This window comes from Heterocephalus glaber, unplaced genomic scaffold, assembly GCF_053883595.1.
Source record: "Heterocephalus glaber isolate CG9 unplaced genomic scaffold, H.glaber_assembly_v1.0 deba00001504, whole genome shotgun sequence".
Lineage (NCBI taxonomy): Eukaryota > Metazoa > Chordata > Mammalia > Rodentia > Bathyergidae > Heterocephalus > Heterocephalus glaber.
This window is the reverse complement of record NW_028258324.1, coordinates 29,425,653-29,451,467: the sequence shown is the minus strand read 5'-3', so window position 1 is coordinate 29,451,467 and position 25,815 is coordinate 29,425,653. Positions and strand designations below refer to the sequence as shown.

Here is a 25,815-nt window from a genome sequence, read left to right as displayed (position 1 = left end):
TAATTCAGACTATAGCTACAATTGTATACAGATGTCCTCTGTATTAAAAATTTTAAATATAAAAGATAGGCACTGCTAACAAAGATAATATAACTTAAACTATGAAATAGATATAGACTCTTACCATAGTCTACAGTATTTCACAACTTAAATGATGAATTTAGAGAAAGAAGAAAATCTATTCCAGGAATTGTGCATGAAAAATGAAGGCCTCTTAAATTTATGGGAAGAAAAATTCCACTTGCCCAATATACTTTTTTTTACATATAAGGTTTTGATGTAATAGGACTACTGTATCCATACAGGGTAGGTCCTTTCACCCATCAGCTGTGTGATGAATTCATTTCATTTTTAATTTGATTCAGAAACAGTATGAAAAATAATGAAACATGAAGGAGATCTGATGATTATTATCTACAAAAAGTCAAGTACTGACAATTTTTTGCCAGAAAAAAAAATGACCTATACGAAATAAATAAATTATAGCATGAAGGCTCACTCTCTAGTTTCAATGTGTTCCAACTACATGATCTGTGTATAGACATTAATACATAGTTTTCTCCTCTCTAAAAAGGGGCTATCACTACCTGCTTTAGAGGGTTGTTTTAGAGAATGAATGAAACCATGTAAGAAAGCCCCTTAGTTCAGCATCACAATGCCTGGCATACAGTCAGCTCTTCATAATTGTTTATTTTTTAAAAAGATGGTTAGAAATAGTTTAATACTGAGCTAAGACAAAAAGTTTGCTTCATTAGATTTATTCACCACCTTTGTCCTTCTCTTCTCAGAACTATAGTGGTCTTCCATAATTTGGCATTCTGTGATACCTAGAATTACATACCTCTATGCAGTGTTCATTACATAGCATACAGAACCTGTTTCATCCTTATAGCAACACCCTTTATCTTAGTGTTCTGTAGTTCAGTCTATACTTAATTTTGAGTTAATAACACTTTTGAATAATATTAGGCCTTTGGTAGACATGGTCTATATAAAATCCCATAACAACTGCAACTTGTACTTCTTGATACTATTTTCAAATGCCATTAATAACTTCTGAGAAAATAAAAATGCATAATTTGTAGAAAAAATGTAATTCTAAAAGGAGCATAATTCTAATGTAAATCATAACTGAAATGGACTGTCTTTTGGCAATTTCCTAAAGATTTAATCTCATTTTTATTACGTAAAGACAGAATTTGATACATATTTCTATCATTCAGTTTCCTGACTCTTAATTTTTAAAATATGAAAATTTCAGAAATACATTTAATTGGGACAATTCCATAGCTATTTCAGATTTGCTCATTCTATGAAACATTCCCTAACAATGGACACTCAAGAAAGTTCCAAATATTATACCTGTATCGGTACCAATACTGATATAGACTTAGGAATGAATAAATACTATCAGCCTATGGGAATGGTTACTGAACTACATTTTTGTTTGTTTAACCTTTAATTAAATGTCTACATCTGTGGTTCTCAAGAGAGGACCATCCTACAACAAATGACTAACAGATGGGATTTAGCTTAGAGGTTCCGTCACCTGACTTGCAAGCGCAAGTGTGATCCCCAGTACCAAAAAAACCCCCCAAAAACAAACAAAAACTCCCAAAATATCAATAGTGCTGACAGAGGCTGAGAAGCCCTGGACTATCTGGGAATTTAATATTCACATCTTTCAGAAATCAAACTGACATCTTCTTCCAAGGCAATAAACTTAAAAGTATAAATTATGCTATTTTCTATAGGACTGTAAAATAAATGCAATTTGTTACTTTAATATAAGTATGTAACTTTTTTGATGCTACAGCACATATATTTAAACATCCACACAAGCAACCCCTACTAATGCTACCTCTTTGAAGATTCCTGCGGCCAGGTGATCCAGTGAGTGGATCTGCACTGCAGTGCCTAAAGAGATTTGGAATGTTGTGAGAGATGGGTGCTTTGTCAGAGCTGCAATCTGCAAGTCAATCAGGCTTAATTAGTCCAATAAACAAAAACATTACATCAATTACAAAATCTCCAGAATCACTGTCATGTTTTCATTGATTAATTCCTACTCATTTATTCAAGAGAAAGAAGTTTGTAGCAAAAAATAAAATGATTTAAATGACATCCAGTACCATAAAAGCTGGGTGTCTAATTATAGCCTCTATCACTCTCTCTCTCTCTCTCTCTCTCTCCCTCTCTGCAATATTAGCTAGACACAGTACTAGCCCCTTGACATGAGCAACATATACTTTCTAGATATGATTTTCCTTAGAAAATATCTAGAAGAAAATAAAATTCTTAGGTAAGAGAAACTGGCTGAGGCATCAATAGTTCATTAATTTATTAAATGTACAATAATTACTAAATCTATCTTTGAATCATTCATAATATGAGTTAGCTCCTATTACAGACAGATTTAATCTCCCAAAATAAAATATCAAGATAAATTCTGTTCATAATGTTTTTAGGACAAAATTACTTAAACATTAATCTAATATTTATCACTATCCCACCTGAATCATTAAATGGTGTCCCACAGCTTTCAAATTGGCAGTTTAACTTACAAAGTCCTACACAACCTGGCCTGTATCTTCCCTTTGCTCAAACTGCTACTCAGCATTTGACATTCCCATTACACTAAACTGTTACCAGTCTCTGGAACATGTTGTATATTTTCATGGTTCTTTGGCTTGAAATTAATGATGCCTCAGTCTCAAACGTGCTTTCTCTCTACCTGCCTATTTAATCCTTATCCTTATCCTACAAATTACTACCCAAACATCACTTGATCTATGCAAGAAGATTCTCTGACTCCCTGTCTTCTTGTACTGTAGGATTCTCCATCAATAAAGAGATTCTACTGTGTTCTTTGAAGATATTCTGTATCACCTACATAAAATTAGATTCTGTAAAGGTAAGGAATCAACTGTGTATACCAAGTCTTGGCTAGAATCTACCATAAAGTAGATGATAAATGGATTAATGAATTGAGAGTAACGGTACTTTCACAGGTCTGGGCATAATGGCTTCTTTCTCTACATTCAAAGGCAACATTTTATTCCTCTTATAATCAAATTATAATTATATCACATACACATAACATCTTCAAGTTAAGCTCCCTACACATTAAGACCTTCAAGGTTAAGTTTCAGTGTTTGGTATACAACACTTGTTTAACAATTTTTTGGTGAATGAATGACTATAGATAAAAATCTTCAAAAATAATTAAGCATAATTAATCTACGAATAGCAGGATTTAGGTAAAGTTGACTAACAAAAGGAATGGAGCATGTATCATTTATTTCCTTTAAAGAGTCAGAGAAAAGTATGAGTGTGTGTGTGTGCGTGTATGTGTTAAACATAAAAATGTAAAGGGATATGGGTGCAGCTCAGTAGTAGAACACTTGCCTAGAATGTGCCAGGTCCTGGGTTTGACACCCCATTTTGGCTGCTAGTAACAATAATAATATTAACAACAAAATGAAAGGTTAACAATTGGTATATCTACTTGAATAGTTTGTAGGCATATAATATAATGACATATACACATATATATAACTAAATATATAACTAACACCGAAGTTTTTGTTGGTTTTGAAAAATTTCAAAATAAACTTTTAATAACAAAAGGTAGCAGTTACAATGACTGTAGAAATACTGAACAGTCAACAGCGTGCACAGTAAAAGAGTCTCCAAACAGGCCTGGGAAGCAAAGAAAACTGATTAGGGAAGATGTTCAAAAGGCTAACTCCTGAAATGAGTATAAAAGGAGAGAGATGGGGAAAGAAGAAAGGGAAGGAGATTTTATGAGGAACGAATGACCTAAATTACTTCAGTGAGGAAGAAGGAGTCTGTGCATATTAGATGCTTTCAATAAAAAAATACTAAAATTTATATTAATATAACCAGAGATAATGATTAGATGTATATATAAATTTCAGCTATCATTACTCTTAACCATCAGAGGCCAGGGCATGGTGAGAGGATTTTTCTATAGAATGTACAACAAGGAAGCTGCCTTTGATTTAACTAAGTTTGAAAGACATAGTGGAGGCAGTGTAAAGACCTGAACTACTAATCTGATTATAAGTGCAGGCCAAAGGCCCATTTAACACGTTAGGGTGAAGACACTAGGAAAGTAACAAAACACTGATATCAGAAACAAATGGTAATGAAATATTTTGAAATCATTAGGGTCCAAGCCAACAAACTTGGTTGCCATGAAAGAGCCCAAAAAAATCTACTGAGGATTTGACAAGCAGATGTGATGGGAGAAGTGGAATAGAGTTCCCTCTCTGTTTTGGACAGTGTTCTCAAGAGTCAGTAAGTTTTTAATTTTATAAGTTTCTCTTGGGAATATGTTCTGTGTATTATTTTGCTTTGGTGTATTTAGCTTGAGCCTACTCTGCAAATGAAGTGAAGGTAGGCATTGTAAAATGGACAGTTTACGTAATGTTTCAGCTCTCTTCTACCTTTTGAAATCACTATCAGTTACTGAGAAATTATCTATTGACACAGAGGCGGCGTGGAGCATGTATGCTAACATGTAGCAATCAATTAACTAACACTACTAGAAATGTCTAGAGCCATGTCTGCTTTCGCTTCACTCTGCCCACAATCCCCAGAATGAAAATCATGGGGTTCTATAATGCTGATCCCTCCAGGGGTGTGGTACCCCCAGATTACACTGGCTGCCATTAGCTGATTGGGGGAAACCCATCGCAACTCTACATCCAGTGACCTAACTTTAGTAGCTTGCAATCAGTAATGTTAGTATTTATAGCATAGAAATCAGCAAATTTGACGCATCAAGGTGTTTCTTCTCCCCCTTCAGAGAGAAAGAGGTTAAATATCAGCTATCCATCACATTTAGACAATAAGAAACCAACTAAGCATCTTATGACAAGTAACAATTGAAAACAGACTTGACTAATATCCTAAATAAAATTTACATGAGAAATAGAGATAAGAGTATTTTTTGAAATTTACGTCAGAAATCTGGTGGTAAGCACATCAGTTTGGATGCCTCTCATAAATCAAATGATTTAAAACCTGCAATCTAATTTGTCCTGCCCAAGTGACTAGGTCAAAATACATATAGTTCTTGCTAATGTCAGCAGTGTAGGAAGCAAAAGCCATTTCTTGCTTATATGTGTAGTTCAAGTCAAATGATTGAACAGGTGTACAAGCTTAAATTGTGCCACTCTGAGTAAGATTTTAATCTCCATGGGAATAGTCATTGTTCATAAGAAGCAAAGATAGTTTTTCAAAAAGTCAAATTGTTTTCTCTTTAAAGGATATTAATCCAATATATTTGTTCATGTACTTTTTAACAATAGATATCTTTCTATAACATGTGTATTTAATAGTTTAGAATTAAATGACATTAAAACAGGGAAAACATTAAAACATAAAATTACAGATTAACTAAAGTGGATAACTCAGTATCTTTGATTGAAAAAAAGAATTTCTCATGCTTTCTTATGCAAGCCACAATCAGAATGTAAATAAACTATGGCCCTTATTATGAATAAAATAAAATAAAAAAGAAAAGCCAGGTGAACTCCTTAGCCTTGAGAACTATGAAAAAGGAGAGTGGAGTGAGGAGGGAGATATGTCCATCTAAACCAGAACATTTTTAAAGAGTGACTTTTCAGGCAACGCTGTATGCTAAATAGCTTCTTCACCCTTGTAACACATCCTAGGATTCAGCTGCTTATATTAAGGAACATATACTAACCTATGTATTTTATTAGAGGCAACCAGCTCATCTCAAGAGTTTAGAGCTCTTGGTGCACAGGAAAACTGAGAAGGACAATCTCAGAAAAGACCAGAGTAATACATTCTTCAAGTATTGCAAGGGCTGGAGGGCAGGCTTTTCTCTTCTTCTCTGTGCTCTGGTAGGTTTCAGGGCCATACTGGTTTTGCCTGTGGCTGCTGTATATTGATTCACTTGGTACAAAAGGTTTTGCCCCCAAAGCAATGAGTTCCATAGTGACTCATTTGTACTCTAGGATGACTCAAGTCAAAATATGACAAAAATACATAATATCTTGTACTGCCTCTCCACTCTGATTTTGACTTTTTCCATTAGAATAGTGTAATTTGATGGAAGGTTAATTCTTGGGGGGAAAGTCGTATTTAATAGATAATTTCATGATTAGTTTGAACTGTTTACCTTCCAATAGCACAATAGGTGAATGCTGATATTCAGTATTTTCATCTCTATTTTGGATGACCTCCAGTAACATGGTTATCTTAGCAGCATCATATACATTGTATATTTATTAAAATTGCATTCTCTAGTTCACTGCTTATTTAAAAATGAAAGAAAATAAAATATGGAAGAAATAGTTGATTGTATAATCTTTTGAATCTTGTGTTTTAAAATTTTATAATAGTTTAAATAACATGAATTCAAATTTTAGGCTAAAACTAAAATGCAAATTTAATTTTAGTTTCTAGGATTATCAAATATATAATAACAAAGATTAAAATATTTCATTTTTTCTGAATATCAAATTTTAAAACACTTTGATTTTCATTTTAGTTTAAAATTTAAATATTTACATCCTAATTACATAACCTTGGGGCTTAAATTTATAAAGCAAAATTAAACCAGACATAGATACTGTTCAAGGTATTTGATATAGTAATTCATTTAATCCTCATAATTACAAAGATAGATAATGTTACCAAGATTCTATAAGGGGATACAAAGTTGAGTTGGTATCTGAGTGAAGAAAACCTGGCTCTGGTATCCCAGCATTGAACCATAATTCTACTTTTTTTGCTGCTTTAGGTACTTGGGCAGGGATTGGGTCCTACTGTTTTGTTTTCATACTTTTATTTAATTGTTTCCTCATGTCTTCATGCAAGAAGCATACATTGAGCACACACATACACTTACACATACACACACACACACACAAAAGTGTCAACCTCTGAAAAAAAATAATGATGAGAAGCAGAATTTTATCTTTCAACAATAGCTCCCAAATCTGGTGAGTTGGTAGACTTTTCACAAAATCATTATAATCCACTGAGAAAAATCATTTAAAATGATAGGTAAAAACTTCCATAAAAAACAAGACATGAGCAGAATTTTTTATGTAGTCCGAATTTCAATTTCCTCTTCTATAAAATGGGCATAATAATGTTTATTTATGAAAAGAAATAATCCTAAACTATAATTTAAAATGTTGAGTTGGTATTAAGTTCTTAGCAACATGTGCCTGGGTTTATTCTTTATAAAGGAATGTTTTCAAAGCAGACTTAATTTTAATATGGCAAAAAAGTAAAATTATAGTGAAATACTTGGAAACATAAAAATATGTGCTTTATAATTTTAAAGAATGAAGAAATCCTAACTATAGCAGCTGTGGAAATCTTTTGTAGTCCTGTCATTAATCTGTACAATCCTCAAATTCAAGCACATCACATTTTAGCAGCAAATCACTGGTGTCTCTGCAGTGTAGCCAGAAAAACATGAAGAGTTTAATTCATTTATCACTAAAGACTCATACAGCACAGACTAATGAGAAACCATGAATAGAAGTTGCTATTGAGTGCTCAATCAACCATTTCGCTCTTGATTACACTTTTATCAGTAATTTAGTCCACATCTTTCTCCCTCAATTAATCTATATCTAGGTACCAACCAAATTACCTCTTCCATTTAAGTTGAGGGACTAAGTCCTTATTTTCTCTAAAAGGCTCCTTAGCACTTACCCTAAGGCAGGTAAAATTTCTCATGCTAGTTTCTCTCATCTTTTCCACTACTTGACTAATCTATGTAGCACAGACCAGGTGCTCTAACTCCAGGAGGGCTACAATGGAGATTTTTGTGGGCTGCAGAGATTTTATGAACTCCTGGTTTTGCATGACAGACTTGTGGATTATGAGGCTGACTGATGTGCACTGTGTTTTGTAACATGTCTCAGATTCTCAAAACAGACCATAAACCAAAAATGACTAGGAGCTATTGAGATGAACTGGTAATTAATATGCCTGATATATTACAAGAACTCAATAAATAGTTTCAGAGTTAATGTTTTACATTTGAATTCATCCAGAAGCACCTACTTCACAACATCCACCTGCTTCCTCATGTCTCCCCACAAAAATAACACAAAAGAGAAAAAAAAAACAAGAGTGTCTGGGTCAATTTCCAGGCACTGTTTCTCTGCCTGAGCATTCTAAAAGCTCTCTCCTTCCAGCCTCTTTTGTATTAAGCTGGCACCATATAGATCTAGCCAAGGGAATCTGAGCATAAATGGTAGTTTGACTTGTGAGCTGAGATGATCAGAAGTCTCTGTTCTGTTCTCCCTTCTCTGTCACAGCCTCAGTAATTTGGGAATTCACATGGAGGAGGAAGAAGGACCAAGCCTAGATATCTGCATCACTGGGTGAGGAGTAAACCACTGACATTACAAAGGAAGAAACCTTTGTTGGGATAAACCACTCACTAAAATTGAGGAGTCTGTTGTTAACTGATAACAGCTTATCCTGAACCTTTCATATAAAAGATGAAAATTTATGTCTGACATGGTTTAAATACATGCTTTACTTTTTCTAAAAGTATGTTTACTATAAGTGTTATCTTATATTTTTGTAGATTACTTATCATAAAGTAGACTTTTAAGTTTAATTAATAACATTGTACATGATCCAAAAAGTTTATGTCCTTGTTCTTCCCTAATAAATAAGGACAAAACGTGACTTAATGCTGAACACCACACAGGTATTCCTGAATGTGGTCATTTAAGCAACATTAAATGGCACTTACCCAATGGTGTTAGTCGCCGCATATGCGTCTCAGAGGACTAAGGTCAGTAAGTGTTGACCACAGGAACGAGTGTGGGATGCAATGGGCCAGACCCAGGGTCTAGGGAAGGGAAGGGCCAGGAGAGAGCCCTGAAAAGCTGTCTGTGATATTGAGATCAAACGGACAGGTCATCATTAATGAAGAAAACAAGGATGGAAGGGATTTTATGAGAAGATGAAGTGATGTGAAGGCAGGGATAACCAAAAGGATGTGTTTTAAAAACTTCCTGGGAAGGAAAGTCTACTATATTAAAGAGTAGTTGAAGGGGGCCCAAGAGAAGTAAACAAGGGCAAAAAATTGTATTTCATTCTACAATTCTAATGTAGTTAAAGGACCTTTTGGGGCTTTCCAGGGAACTCTGGCAAAGAAACATCTTTGTGCTGGTACAACTGTATAATCTCTCATTATCAACTGGTGTTTTAAGTGATAATGATGATCAATAATAATTGCAAAAAAATGAACACTTGAAAGTTATCAATCATATTTTACCCAACCTACATGTTTTGTTTCATTCTACTCATTTTGAAGAGAAATAAAAAAAGTATTCTCAGAAGGAAAAAAAAAGTCAAGGGCCTAACTGCAAATTTTATAGATTTACATAATTTAAGTATTTAAGTATTGTTTTTTTTACTTTAAACATAATACTGAGTCTAAGATCATAAAAAAGTAGTTTCTATGTCTGAAAAACTCTGCTTTTTTGAAAAATGAATTACTGGTCATTTATGTAAAAAATAAAGTAGGTTAGTAGAGAGCGAGTATATGCTTAGAGGAGTGTTAAACATCCTTAATCAAGGATTTCTGAATCACCGAAATATAATAATATTTAATGAGATTTCACCATGTGCTAGAACCTGTTCACATGCTCTGTATGTTTTATTACCTTTAAGTTTCTTATAAATCACTCCAGGGAAGTGTGTTAAGTAATCCAGATTTGCAGGTAAAACAATTATAGTTTATAGCAATGTATATCTGGTCACACAGGTATCTATTCCTGAAGCCAGAATTAAATGCCAGCAGTCTGACTTTTGAGCCCACAATCTTAAGACTCCATCTCTATTTATATACAAAAACATATTTTTGAAATTGTTACACTATGTATATACAGGTAAAAAGAGTTTATATTTGAGAAATATATCCCAATTGTGAAATTACACTTTTAATAAAACCAATAAACTTTGAACTTAGGAAAAAATAAATGGCAACCATTAATACAAAGACAACCTAGAGTTTTTAACTTTTGCCAAGTTATTTTTTATATGAAAGAATCAGAAAACATAATGTAAATAATGTAAGCGATCTGAGCCTACTAGTATGGGTAGAATCAAAATTAATGACATGATTTATTTTATTTTTTGATATAAACAACATTTAGCAACTATTTGCGTTGTAAGCTTTTGTCTTATAATTATTTTGTCTTATAATTATTTTCTTCTTTAGTCAAATGTTTCCACTTTCTACAATGAATTATGGTTAAATTTTCATTTGGCTTCAGAAGTACTCCTTCTAAACTCTTAGTTATGTTTGTTATATTGCAACTTTTTTAACTAGAAAAAAAGTCTGACACAATAACCAGACCTATTCACTTAAAAGCAAGGATTTGTTTTGGAAACAGCATTTGAGGTTCACCTAGGTACCAGGTGAAAGCCTTATATACAGTGGTGCTTAGGCAGCTCTGCAAAACCCTTCTTCTGACAGTAATAGCTCTGGAGGTTACCGAAATATATCCAAGCACAAAAACAGGGAGCATCTAATCAATGCACACATGGACAGGACATGTTCCTCGCTCTCACAAAATTCAGCCAAGGTGGGACAATAAACCAAGCAAAGTTAAGCTAAAGGGTTCAAAAGCAATACAAAAATGAGTTCAGACACTAGGCAGTGTGTCTCCCTGACAAAGATGACAAAGCTCAAGGTTCAGAAAAGAAAAAGTTCTGAAGGGTAATCGCAGTGGGTACACGGCTTCTCCTTTACTTCTGTTTCTCAAGAAGTGTTTGGTTTACCTCTCTTTCAACCCCAAACTCTCTAACCCACTTTTTTTTTAATCCTTTCTCAATTTCTTTGAAAAACAGCTTCACCCACTATCCCTACTTTAATGATTCTTCATTCTTTCCCTCTCCATTGATTTCTGTACCCTCCATGAGTAGGAAAACCCACAATTCCAGTGTTCTATGACGGTCTCCTCTTCCATGCTGAATTCTCGGCTGACACCCACTTAAGGTACTTCTCTTCTAATCGCTTAACTTCTTTATAGAGTTGTCCAAACTTGTTGAGTCCTCATACACAACTCCCAATCTACTAGTGACTCATCTTCTTGGAATCTGATTTGTAATCTTGATTCTATTCATTCTCAATTCTATTCAAATTTCTTTCAGAGGTTACTTGTGTCCTTTTAAGCTCCAGAAAATGTCCTGTTTTCATCTCTTGTCCTTTCTGCAGCTTTAACACCATTAACTATTTCCTCCCCAAATATTTTCTCTTTTGCTTTTTTAGATAATGTACCGTCCTCATTTTCTGGCTCATTAACTGTTTACTCTCTGTCACTTTGATTTCTCTCCTTTCTAACTGATGACAGAGAGATGCACTAGGAACTATGTATAGAACCCTTCTGCTGACTGTACATCTTATCCCTGGGCATGCTTACCTTATCCTGTATCACTGCCAAGCCAATGCAGATGATTTCCAATGTCTTTCTGTAATTCTGTCACCCTAAACTAAATCAGTTAAATTTCCACCATTTATGCTCTTTGAAAAGAAAAATTATTTCTTTGGGCAATACTCCATTCCTAATTATCTGAACTATAAGCCTCAAGGTCATTTTCCACTGACTTTCCTACCTACACATGGAGAGAAGAGTGATAAGCATTTACCAAACTCACTTTCAGAATGCTATGGTTTTTCAATGCATCACTTCAATTTTCCTGAAATATCTATGAGTTGGAAATGTGATTTTATTGTTCAAAATGGACAACCATGAAAAATATGAACTAATTTCCTACTATTAGGATGACTAACAGATTAATCAGAAATGATATACAGGCTTTTTAGTTTATTTCCTCTAGGCTTAGTAAAAAATTGTAAAATCTTTCAACAGTAGAGCACAGATAAAATTAGAAGCTAAGGATTCAATAAGCTGTTCATTTAGAAGTCCAAATTTCCATTTCTTTTTCTGGCTTTTCATGTGCCATGAATATAACATTATATTCATCTCTATTCATTTACAAAATAATCAGAAGTAAGTTTCCATTTATTCTATCCACTAGATAAAGCCACTGATGTTTGACTTTTTATGTTGCTTAGACACCAACAATGAACAAGACAGTGTAGGTAACACAAGTTAAAAACTAGCTCTAAAAATCAGTACTAAGATAAATAAATCCAAATAGAAATAATTACATAGTTACCCCTGAAGAATTATTACTCAAGCATTTCAAATGCCTGTAGAGCACCTTTGCACACATACTCTACTTAGCACAAGGGAAGTGTTCCTCTAGAATGGGACCCAGGAGAAGCCCTGACAGCCAGTACTCTTACTGCTGTGAACTTGCTTCCCTCAGCACAAGCTCTTCCCTTTAAATTCCTACCCCAGTTTATTTCTGCAACCACTCTTTCTGTTCCAAAGGGATGGTAAGGTGTATTATGTTCTCCATATTTTGCTAAGGCTTCCAATAAGCCCTATTTTCATAATGATGTTTTAACCTGTTTCCTCTGCCTTTTTCTCAAGTGGTTAAAAAAAATCCAATGATAGTGTCAAATTCAGTGACTTTTTCTACAGCAAAAGTATTTAGTATACTTTGAATCCTGATACTATTACTGCCACTGGCTAGACGTTTAAAAATACATAGTGTCAGTTATTTCTTTAATAATGGTTACATGAAAACCAAATGAAAATGAGGACAGAAAACACAGTAAATTCTTCTAAACTCGTGCAATTTTTAAAATCCATTACTGTTTATTTTATTTAAGATATGATCACAGGGACCAGTGTTTATCTTTTTAGAATAGCACTAACTACTCTTTTGCCTAAGATTTCTGTTTTCTCATCTCCTTACACCCCAAAGCTCTATAAATGCAGGGTAATTCAACCTACTTAATATCTTTTAACCAAAAAATTCTGACCCTATCATAACAACAGAAGAGAAAATGAAGATTTTAACCCTAGTTCTTTTAGTGAGTTCTTTGTAGTAGTTTTAAATAAGTATTTTTTCCTAAAAATAATAAAGAGGAGGAAGAATACACTACCTACTAAATTTATTCATTTAGTTGTTCTCTCACTCATTGATTTTTCAATAGTATACAATCATTTATTCAATAAATACATGCTGGTTTACCCAGCTATTTGAGGAAATAATATTTTTATCGGTAGCACATTTTATATTCTCTAATTTTTGTTAAAAATACATTTTCTCCATAAAGGGGAGACAGTTCTGTTGTCTGTACCATATCTTTTCTCCCATTATATTCATTTCATGACCTTGGGAAGTATATGTGAAACTCTTTTGGACTAAATTTTAAATATCTCACTTTTTAATATCTATGGCTTAGCTTGAAGGAAAGGAAGAGTAGGAACTCTTTCCCACATTCCATTATTCCTTTAAATAAATTAAAATCTATACTACCAATACCAATCATAAAAACAATGATTATACTTGCAATGTTAATGCTCACAGGAGAAACATACAATTATGGGATAATTCAGCAAAAGATTGACTTTCCACACTATACTTTTCTTTTTCTTTGTACCAGGGATCAAACTTGGGACCTTGTGCTTGCCAGGCAGCCGGAGGAACCACTGAGCTAAATCCCCAGCCCTTCCACAGTATACTTTTAAATTTAACATTAACTATATATTGTTTTGTCAATTTCTGCACTTTTCTTGGGCAACCTTCATTTTTTGATGGAGATGATTATTGTGGCTTGAAACAACTTAGACAAACTTCAAAAGCATAACTACAGGACCATATTTTTCTAAGCTAAAAATAGTAATACAAAGTTTAATAGAAAACCTGACATGGGAATTATTTCCTATGCTTATCCTGTATTTAGTCACACTGATGATCAACAGGTTTACTCTGTAAGATAATAGCTCTTACACTAATACCTAAAAATTAAACTCTTCTTAGAAGAATGATTAGAGAATATAGACCATATCAAGAAGGAAGGAAAAAATGGATGTTCCTGAAAACAATGAATATGGCTTATTTATGTGAAAGATAAAAATATTTATGGAATATAAGGAAATTATAGTTTAAAAAGTTTTGGTAGAAAGTTCTGACTATATGACATTGAGATGCAAAACTGACCTTGGGTGGATTCAGTTAAGAATGGTTCCCTAAATTTTCCTAATGGACACTATTCCAAGTATTCACTGCCCATGGGCACAACTTCACATTCAACTCAGCTCCCTCTTTTCACTCATGTATAAGCTTTTGCAGTTCTGGCCCTACCTTATCACATGGATTTGGCTTCTTGCACTTGACTCTTTGGCTGAGAAAAACTTACACTGCCTTTTAGTTTTACCCTTTTCTAAGATTGTCTGTCCCCATCAGCCCTACCTCATAAAACTTCAGTTGGAAACTAGGTATAAAATAAAAAGAATAGCAAACAATACCCTGGTGGAAACTAGGTATAAAATAAAGAGAATAGCAAACAATAACAAAAGCGTATTGAGTAGCTAGTATATCCCAGGCACTGTTCCAAGTGGTTCAGTTTATCAATTTATTTAATCCTCAAAAAAAATCCTATGGTTCTATTATTATTCCCGCCACAATGATTAGAAATTTGGAGCTCAGAAATGTCAAAAAACTCATCACTGTAACACAACCAGTTGGATTTTGGGTTTGAGCTTATACTTCTGGCTCCACAGCTGATAATCCTCACTGAGCAGCTAGACTAGTGCACTCACAATTCTGCTTAGAAACAGTGTGAATGTTATTGTTTACAAATCTGTCTTATGTATTCTAAATGTCTTACACACATAGCAGTTTAATGATAACTGTGATTCATCTAAATAAAAAGTTATTTTAAAATTATTTGGCTTGTTCCATGTGGCATATTTTAAAAATTGCAATATTGTGTTAAAAATTCATATACCAAAAGTCATTGCCACATAAGAAATAAAAAGTGGTGATGATTACCAAACACCACTAACTTTTTAAATATTTTCACCCTTAGAATTGACACTTTTATTTCTGATGACAAAATTCTCTCTAGGGAAAGACGGTATGGTTTTATTTGTATCAAGGCCTCTTACTTTTATAAAAGGGTAAAACAGAACAGATTAAAAACCCCAGAACACATCTATAACAAGGACTGGTACTCAAGTATCTAAGCTATGTCACATGAAATAGACTTTATTATGAGTTTAACTTTCTTTAGTTAATACATATTGCTTCAATAATACCTGAAAATTATTACCTAATTAAAAGCTACATGATGAGTTGCCAAAGTAAACTAAAAGCAGGCATTAGGAAGTAAGAAATAGCAAAACATTTCCATGCACAAACAGTATGCTAGGCCCAGATATAACTCAGTCATACATAGCTATGAGGGCAAAGGACAATAAAACCTGTGTAATGCCATGCAAGACCTGTTTAAGTATGGCTCTTGCACAGTAAAAACAAAAGTTGCTCTCTGTCTTTCCGTCTGTATGCATGTCTGTGTGTACAGCAACAGAAAAAGAGTAAAAGACCAGCACACAGGCACATTTGAAAATAACAGAAGTTCAGTAGAACCCTACTTACTGCAAAATAAAGTACATATGTTAGTGATAATTTTTTTTTCAACTCAATTTTTTGTTTACTGTCACATGAATATGTTTTTATAGCAAAAATTTTTAAAGTGCAACAACAACTTAACAATTTAATAGTTTATTCTTGAGATACTATATATCTTCATCTTACAGAAGCACTACTTCAACATCTTATAGAAGCACTACTTCAAGCACAACTTCCAGAAGACACAAATGTTCATGGCAACATTTGGTTTGATTTTACTCTATATCAAGTCTTCTAAACAACCTTTTTTTCAGGTGCCAGCACACACTACTCAGGGTTTGAATACAAGGTGCTAAAGGGTCTGGCTTAAGTATACCTGCCATGCCAAATCATTAGAATGTTTGTTAGGACTACCAAAAATCACCCCCAGACAGCCACCAAGCTATACTACTTGTTTCTTTGCTCCATGTGGTATAGTGGCTCATTAATCATAAAATACGTGATTATAGCAGAGAGGTACAGTCCAAAAGGCGCATGAGTTGTTGCTTTGTGGTTCCAGATGTATCAACACAAACTATTTAGCTTGAAATGATGCATAATTTTCTTTGTTCTTTTTAGTATGTCTGCTGTTCTTAATAGATTTTGATTGAAAGGTGCTTTCTGGGAATGCACATCAAAAGAGCAGTAAAAATTATAGTAGAAAACAAACCTCAAAGTTATACTGAGAATTCCCCACACAGCTTTCAGATTTGCACTGACTTTCTACATCATTACATAAATACTTCACCTTATGTTTATGCGTCACAGATTACAATTTTATAATGTTGCAAATTTAAAACTATATTTTGATAATTCCTTTATAGAGATATGCATCAAAGATATAATTATAAATATATTTTTCCTCAAGTCTCTGGCACTGCATTTCTAGAAATATTTTTCCTGTATAAACACAATGAATGTAAATGGATTCCTACAGATTTCAATTCTTTAAGTGTTTTCTGCTTTTTATTAACAGTTCTCAATACTTTATTCTTGCATTCATTAGCAAGAAAAATTAACAATTTTAGTTATGTCAACTCTCTAGTCTTTACAAAGATTATATGCACTCAGCTCCATGACATTCCCCCCACACTCCGTAATTTGCCCTCATCTGCCTCTCTGTCCCTCAGGGAGTGCCCGAACATCCCATGCTTCTGGCTCTGCAGCCTTGCTTTCCTTTGGTGATGTGATACACTTAAACAAGTTCTTTTCTGCCATCTCTGGAACTTACATTCTTTTATTCAATCGTCAAACAGGCACTGTGTAAACACTGTGCTAAGGTTACAAATAAATTTTTAAACATCCCTGGCCATAAGAAGTTAGGAATCTAGTGAGGGAAGCCAAATACTTCAGCAGCAAGAATTTTATTGAATAAATATAACTTGAACACTAGTACTACCTAATGTGACTAGAATTCAAAGCTAAACCCTGACACTCAATTAGGTAACTCTCTTCTGGATTTGAGCCTCAACTGCTAGTTTGGGTTCTAATTCAAAAGAGAATAAACATATGAATGAAGATTCTAACATGTTTTAATAGGATTACTGCCACTATCTGATGACTCTCCCAAACGTCAGTCACTGGCATCAGCCAAGTTAAAAGAAGTTTGCCCACAACTCCCATGATACCACCATCCAATATTTGGATCTTTGACGTCTTTTCACCCTTTTTTTCACTGATCTACTTTTGACATCCAGTGGCTGTAGTGAAAGGCTATAGGTTCTAAGGGAATGAAAGGTCAGCTAATAATTAAGATTCTATCCATCTCTAAATTCTACAGTTCTTAATAACTGTGCATTTCAATTTTGCATAATGTCTTTAATAGATATTTTATACCTATCAACTATTAATAAACATCATTATTGTATTCCTAAAATTGCTTATATACCATTTAACATCCATGACAATGCAAGGTAGCATTTCTTTAGTTTTATTAACTTACAATATAGGTAAAGAACCTCAGAGGGATTAAGTAAATCATCTAAAATCATACAGCTTTGTAAGTGATGGAGTTGAAATTCCAACCTTGAAAACCTCAATTTCAAAATCTGCCTTATGCTTACTACTCCTTTATGTATGCATGACATCTCAATTTATTCATTGTAAAATAAATGACTATTTGAAAAGTGTTATAGTCCAGAAAGAACATTTAGTTCCTATTGTTCATGGAAAATGTGTGTGTGTGTGTGTGTGTGTGTGTGTGTGTGTGTGTTCTAGTTTCCGTTAGTTTTCTAGTCAAAAAGACTTGGGTCTGAATTGACTCAATTACTTTCTAGTTGTGTGACCTTGGGAAAACTGCATAGTAACATCAACAATTTATTGGCTATTTTCTATGTGGTAGTCACTGTGCTAAGTGTCTGGCACACACTCTCACATTAAATTAAATGGAATTAAATCTTCATAAAACCTCTAACAGAGACAGTATTATTCATATTTTGGAAAGCTGAGGGAGAACAGGAAGTGAACTCGCCAAGGTCAAACAGCCAATGAGGGCACTGTGGCCCAGAAGTGAGGTGAGAGGCTTCATGGCACTATCCATTAAGAGGGCTAGATCTGAATTTAGGAACTAGCATTCACTGCCAACCGTCACAGCTGGTATGGAGCACTTAGGCTGGCTATTGGGGAGCTAGATGTTTTGGAGTTAATTTCTGTGTCAAGCTGTGAGTTATTCAATTGTCCTTAGCCTTGGTTTCCTCATTTGTCATAGTGAAATAAAAATAATAACTATGAAAAGGTGTTTTTGTGAAGAATAAACAAGATAATGATCATAAGGGGTTTGTGAGTAGCAGGTAATCAATAAACTATTACAATTACTAGAAAGGTCACTTTAATTTGGAGTAATTTTTATTCAAAGAGTTTTTATTTTCAAATTAAAACAAATAATAAATAGGAATGTTTTATTTGAAGACTAAGACTCCCCTAGAGCATCAAAAATGTCAGTATGTGGTCTCATCCCTCTGTCTGTCTTTCATTTAGTTGCTTTCACCAACCATATAGCTGTTCTTTTATTTCTTTTCTATATGGATATTCCTAATGAGGCTGAGAAAAGTTATTACAGGAATAAAATAAATAATAAATGCCATACATTTGACATTTCTCAATATCTACTGTATATATTCTGCTCATAGTCCACCAGGATAGACAGCCCTCATGAATGGGAATTCATGGAAGAGAGCAAAACAAGGAAAATGAGAATTAAAACTTAAAATTTCAATGATGTAAAAATTCTAAGAATAACTATGACTGGGACCTTACTTTGAGAACTAGCACTCACTTCTAAGATTTACAGAAAATTAAATACTTAAGAACTTCATATTCTTTATGAAATAAGTATTAAAATTCATTACTCAAAAGTACTTCATTTGCAAACTGAATTTCTTAAAAAAGAATTTAGTTTACATTCCTGTATTAGTTTGATTTCTCATCCCAAGGGGATATAACAGTTTTAGAAAAACAAGGAAGAGAAAAGTCACTCAGGGCAAAGTTAAGAATAATCCAAACTCCTAGTTTAAGACTATGCCTGGAGTTATTTTTTAAAAATGTAAAAGAAGTTGCATTTTAAAAAACTGTAAACCCATTAGAAAAGTTAAAATAAAAGCATTAGGATTTTACTTTTCTGTTTTTACACATGAAATCAATTACCCATTTTAATGAACTATAAATATTTCAAAACATTCCATAGTTTATTCTTTAAGGAACTAAAATTTGGGTATTTTCAAGTTTTAATAAAGTACTTTGTTAAATACCCTTTAGTTTTTGAAAATAAGCATCCTATGGCTTGTGTGCCCTCACCAACTTCTCAAAGTTGGTCTGACTTCAGGCATGGTGTACTCGTCCGTCTGCACTGAGTGAGAAAAGAAGATGCAGCAAGTGCTTACTCGCTTATGAATACTTCACTGGTATCGTGACATTGTTTAGGCTTTGGCCACAGAGCACTGGTTGTTTTTGGTGAGATCAGTGGCAGTACAAAAGCAGGCATTTGGTAATTTAGCAAGCCTGGGTGCCGATCAGCCACCACAGGGTCCAAGGAACATTTGGGTTTTCCTAACCACACCTGGGACCTTGGCTGGTTGGTACTGGGGGAACAAGATTCTACTAGAAAATGTATGGCAGTGGGTTTAATTACCAGTGCTAGTTTACTGAGGTAACCAAATTTGGAATTCTGTATGTTGAAACAGATTCCATCGGTGCTGCTACATCTCAGCTGGAATCATGATGAATTAAAAATAATCTCCAAACTTCCACTATTTTTAACAAATTAAGAGAAATATTAACTGAGGATTTAGCTCAGTGGTGCCATGCCTGCCTTGTAGGCACAAGCTCCCGTGTTTGATTCCTGGTACCAGAAAAAAAAAAAGGAAAAGAAAAAAAAGTGAAATAAGTGCAGCATTTTCATATATTTAACATTTTACTTAAAAGAAACAAAAACTACATTGAACTTAGAAGGGAAAAATCATTCATATCATTACAGTAAAGAGGTCCAAGTAAAATATACAACCCATTATTGTATAGTACCTTATTCAATTCAATTTTTATACACTATATGGATGCCATCTCTTCTTTTTGTTACAGGTAGGTAAAATTTCAAGGGGTAAAATATTGGGTGTCAACACAGGGGGCCCTGAAACCTCATGACCAACTCAAAAGAAGAATTTGAAAAAAATTTCTTATGAGATTTAAAATATTAGGATATCTGTTCTTTTGCTCATTTTAAAGCACAGGCCTACTTTGAAACTATATTAAATGAAGTGTCGATGAAAATAAAGTTTACTATTTAAAAGCATCCTAACAAACTATCAAATACAGATACTTTTCATTTTGTATGGTTTTATGAACACTGACAAGAAAGTACAGAAGAAAACAGATGGCCACATTTAATGTGCTATACAGTAATTTTGACAAAAGACAATAATGAATACTAGTACTTCCAAGATCTGAGCTGCTCTTCTAATTCCTTTTGAATTAATTATGGATTTAGGAATCTTGAGTTTGAAGAATTTGAGAGTATGTTCATTTCATGGCTTTGGTTTGAAATATTAATAAGGAGGTAAAATAAAATATAGACATTGGTAAAAGAAATAATTTAGTTTTTAACCATTTTAAATCTCAAAAATTCTCTTACTAGATACACACCGCAGACTGTAAAAGAGAAAACCAGTACTTCATAAGTTCAAATTCAAAGAATGAAATAAAATACTTTAAAAATGTATTCAATGCCAAATTTCCTTCCAATAAAATAGAAATAAAAATATCAACTAAAATTGCTTAAGTACTTTTAATAAGTTGTTTCCCATGCTAGAACTCTTATTTTGGTTCTATGATCAAACACAGAGTTCCTCAAGGATATTAACTACTAAACTCCATTTATATTAAATCCATAGCTAGACATTTGTTTACCTTCTAGAATAGCCTCCTGGAGAAATCAGATTCTTACCTTTATATATCTTCTGGAGAAGTTTCTGGGTGCTTTGAGAACTCCTGAGGTCTATGTCAACAGCCATTCTCTTCCTCCCAGGGTCTTAGGGGCTTGGAGAAATCCCAACACCTGCTGCTACCACTGAGTGTCGAGGCTAGGAAAGTTTCAGGGTTTTGCCAGCAAGACCACTGAGCCACAGCCAAAGCTTGGGAAGCCTTAACAACTGAAAGCAAGTGTAGAGGGCCACATGGTACCCAGCACAGGGCTCAATTGTAGCAGCAGGGGAAGGAATATTCCCCACCCTCACAAGGGTTTAGAGGCAGCCATCCCGGAACCAAGGCTCTGTCAATAGACAAGGCCAAGGAAGTGGAGACATGACCACGCAGCACAAGACCCTGGGAGAAGGGGAACAACCAGCAAAGAGCTCAGGTAGCGCCAAAACTCCCCGCCAAAACACAAGAAGCAATGGAGAAAGGCAACAAAATACATGGAGATAGGCCATTCACGCAACCCATAAGAAAGCCAACACATGGATGAGGAGGGGTATGGAGATCTAGTTCTAGAAAGAAAAGTAAGGAACACACATTATAGCATGCCTGATGTATTGAGGTTAAAAATCTAAAAGTGACAGAAGGTTAATAAATCCTGTCATTACAACCTTTATATCAAAAGTTTACAAGTACACAACAATCCCAGGGTGCCGATCCACAAGGCAATAGAGAGTAAAAGGCAAAGTTGTCTGCAATTAGAAAAGAAAATGGAAAGACAGAGAGAAGGTTAAATGCAACTGGTTTTTAAATGGAAAGATAAATATTTTTTTTTAAAGTGCAACATACTTTCTATCAAACTCCACTTTCTATTATGATCAGAAGAGGGTGAATGAAGAAATTTAGTAAGAGAAGAATTTGAAGAAAAAGAAGCAAGTGGGCAAGGAGTGCACAGACATGTGAAGAGCAAGAGATGGAAGAAAGAAAAGAGGAGGAACAAAGGAAAATGTGATTACTTTAGTTTTGAAGCACTGTCAAACAAACTACTCGCTAAGATTTTTCTGCATCTGTCTGTGCGTCATAATGTTATGTTTTCCATGCTCTTCAACTGCTCACAAGCATTCAGGAACCTATGTTGAGCCCAGTGAGTTTTAAGTATTAGGAGAGCTAACACAATTTGCTTTGATGAGCTGGATGAAACCAAGCCAGAAACTAAGTTTAAACTATGACAGGACTTCAATACTGCAATCCCTAATATGCCTCAAATAAAAATGATCAGAATCATTGAAGTACTCTCACTTTTTCAAAACTACAAGTAAATTAACCATGCACAATATTTTATACATTCCAGAAATAGCTGAAAAGAAATTCTATTTCCTAATAGTAGTTATATGTGTATACTTTTTGACTTCATGGAACATCGTTGAAGATGTTCTTCAAATCAAAGAGAAAAATAGTAATAATAATCATGCTACTTGGTGTCAAATGGCTCAAATAACTTTGTAAGAATTTGAAATAATATTCTTTTAAAAAGTTGATTTCCTTCCCTCACTTCCAAAATATATACTGTTAATGATACATTAAATAAATGAAGGTTCTTCTTGGGAAAAGTTTACTTATGTTTGATAAGTCACTAAGGATCAGACAGTACTCTAAAACAAAATAGCCCTCACCCTACAATACAGTAAGTACCGCTTAAGCATTCAGTATTTTAAATTTGAAAGAACTAGGACTTTATAAAGGAAGAGAACAAGGAATCTGAATTTCTCTCTGAAATACCATTTCAATAAGTTTAAATGTTAATTTGAGCTAAATCTTAAAATTTTAAATAATCATCATATCAATGTAATAGCCCTGTAATAAAGAAAGGCTGAGTGAGTGCCTAGGCCAGAAACAAAATGGAAGCTTTTTTAATGTAAAACTTTGACTTTAAAAAATTAATTACATTTATATTTCTCCACAAATTTGCTCCACAATTTTATCCTCAGTACCTCAGTTTGCCTAGGAACAGATGTTCAATAAATAATTACTGGTGGGCTGCCATATGTGAAAAGGCACCCTTAAAAGGTATACATGTGGAGAGATCCATGGTAAAGCAGATTCATTTAAAGCTTTAAAAAGTTAAACAGGTCTCTTTCTGCATTATTTGTCAGAACTTTTATCATTAACTGTAAGTTTATAGTTTTTATAGACTATTAATCACAGAATAATTATTCTAGGAAAATCTGAGCTATAACTGCATGAAAAAGTTTAAAATCCTTATTTCTTCCAATATTTTAATGAAAGACACTGGTAAGCCATTCACTGGCATATATTTGTATCTGATATAAACATGAAAAAAGCCATATACATATACATATTACTAAACACATATTAGGCTTTGTCACAAAGGAGCTCTACACTGAAGAGACAAAATTTGAGTAAGACCTTTGTGGTAGCTCATTAAAATATTCATTTTACTAATAAAGGAACTTGCAAGGAAAACTATCTTGTATTGGTACATTAAGATGTCTCCTTTAAAACTATCTAATATAAGTATATACTGTACTAATCTGCTTAATTATATCGAATTGAAAACAATATTCCTGGCTAGAATTATGCACATAAAATAATTTAAAATCCTATATTAATGTGAAAAAGAAGGAGCTCATTTAGAAATGGGGACAAATAATGGCTTTCAAATACTAGAAAAGTCATTTTTAAAATTATTGTTGAGTAAATAAAAACAAAGAGTAAAAATTAATGACTATGAAATTATATGGAAAACTATGCTCCATAGACTAAAGTATCTAACCACCTTCAAGGTTAGTATCTTCAAGTAGTTATACTGGGAGCAAACTTGAACTTTATTTATAAAAACGTATGTACATAAGATCACAGAAAAGATTACTAATGTGAAAATCACAGTTCCTCTCTTAAAACAAAGTTCCTGATATTTGGAGCACTACAGGTCATTTTTCCATGTATGCCATCTTAGTCCTCAAGAGCGGCTCCCTACCCAAAAGGAATCTTAGCTCCCCATTTGCCTTATTCACTCACCAGAATCCATTAGCCAACTCCACGCTTTATCTTCAATAGATAACATACAGCTTCTTCTTGCCATGTGCCATGAAAGAGATCCAGAAGGTTCCCCTTAAACAACATTTCCTGAGTGACTGCTGTAGCACCAAGAGTAAAGGATATGCCAGGTCAGCCACTTTTCCTTCCCAGCAATATTAGCAGCAACAGCAGCAGCAGAAGCTGGAGCAGACCATTTAGACCCACCTCCTTGCAGGATGCTAGCCAAAGCATTCTTGTTTACACTTACAGAGTTTCCAGTATGTTTGCACCTTTTCCACACAGTGTCAAAACAGGTGTTTTCCTGTGATCATCCTTAAAAATCTCCTCCCCAAAATAGGTGATGCATATACTGTTACTATGAAATACTAACTTTCTAATTCTACCGAACATGCTCTTACAAGTTCACTTCATCATACGCAAGCCTTGATGAATGCATCCTATTAAATTTTCTCTTCACTTGCCACCCCACTAAGCAAGTGGATTGCCCTAAAATTTCCTGTTAATAAAAGAAAAGATCTTACCATATAACATTGTACCATGCAATTTTGGTCACTTTTTTTTGTAATATTCTATCTTCCTTCCTTCCATAGAACTACTTTTATTTTTGCAAATGCTAATGTTTTCGTAACTTTTACAAAACTTCAAACAGATGGGGAAATATCAAGTCTCATGATCTTTATTTTACAGAATGAGCAATGGCTTATTTGCTTCTATACTTCATTTCCATGTTGACGGTAGTGATCAGTTGTTTTTCTTTTCAGCAGCATTGAACTTAACAAGTGGCTAGAATGTGGCTGGACAACAGAGCTAATAGGCAAGAAACAACATTAATAAAGCATTTACTTATTTATCCAGAACTAAAATCCTACAGATAATAAAAAGTAGCTATGGTTTTTTTTTTTTGGTAACTTAAATAGATCAACAAAGAATAAGTGACAAAAGATTAATATTTTCCTAATTATTTACTTATTAGAGATATAAACATGAAGGCATATGCTCACTAAATAGTAGAGAACAATGATCCTTGCTAACAAAACTGGAAGCCCTGTATACACAGATTCTCAGGATAATACATTCCTCAAGTTAAATGCATCACAGTTCTTCTTTCATCAAAGCATGATAAGAACAAAAGCTGACTCACACTGAGCACTCACTGAATGCCAGGTGCTTCTCTGTGTTTTCCGTATTATACCATCCAATCTTCACAGCATCACCAAAGACCAGATATTAGCACTGTCCCATTTTGGAAAGAGGAAATTGAGGCTTCATTAGGTTATGTGACTCTTTTTTTTTTCTTTTTAATTTTTTTGGGTACATTTTAGGTAAAATGACATTCATCATTGGAAATTTGCACCTTTACATAATCTCTCTTGGTTCTTATTTTTTCCTCCTTCCCCTTCCCTCCCTTCAACCCCTCCACATTTACAAAGACTCCCTATTTATAAAGACTTTGCTTCCATTTTTTCATTTTCTCATATTAATTCCATTCCTTTCTTTCCTTTCCTCTACCCCTCCCAATTCCCCTTCCCCTTTATACCTTTTCTTCCTATTTCACATTATCTATTACACCTTTTAGTCCTTATTTACACTTTCAGTTTCTCACACTAGAGAAACTATTTGATATTTACACGTGTCCTATTTATTTCACTTGAGTATCGCCTCAATGTGCATCCATTTAGATATAAACGTCTCTAATTTATGTTATGTGACTCTTTCACATATTTATACGTGTGTACTATTTATTTCACTTAAGAGTATTGTCTCAATGTGCAT

At 33.8% G+C, this 25,815-nt stretch overlaps 1 protein-coding gene across 25 annotated transcripts in view; it reads right to left on the bottom strand.

Moving 5' to 3' along the window:
* Nucleotides 1-25,815, bottom strand: part of Mbnl1 (muscleblind like splicing regulator 1) — a 198,643-nt gene that overhangs the window by 85,940 nt on the left and 86,888 nt on the right. For 3 of the 25 annotated variants that reach the window (XM_021253296.2, XM_087186384.1, XM_087186380.1), the window contains exon 2: nt 24,022-24,140. The exons of 17 other annotated variants lie outside the window; for them this stretch is intronic. The gene's annotated coding sequence lies outside the window, so the exon portion shown is untranslated. Of the gene's footprint in view, nt 1-21,013; nt 21,735-21,831; nt 21,852-24,021; nt 24,141-25,815 lie in introns of those variants that run through there. 5 more of the 25 variants (XM_087186374.1, XM_087186376.1, XM_087186378.1 and 2 more) reach the window with 3 other exon arrangements.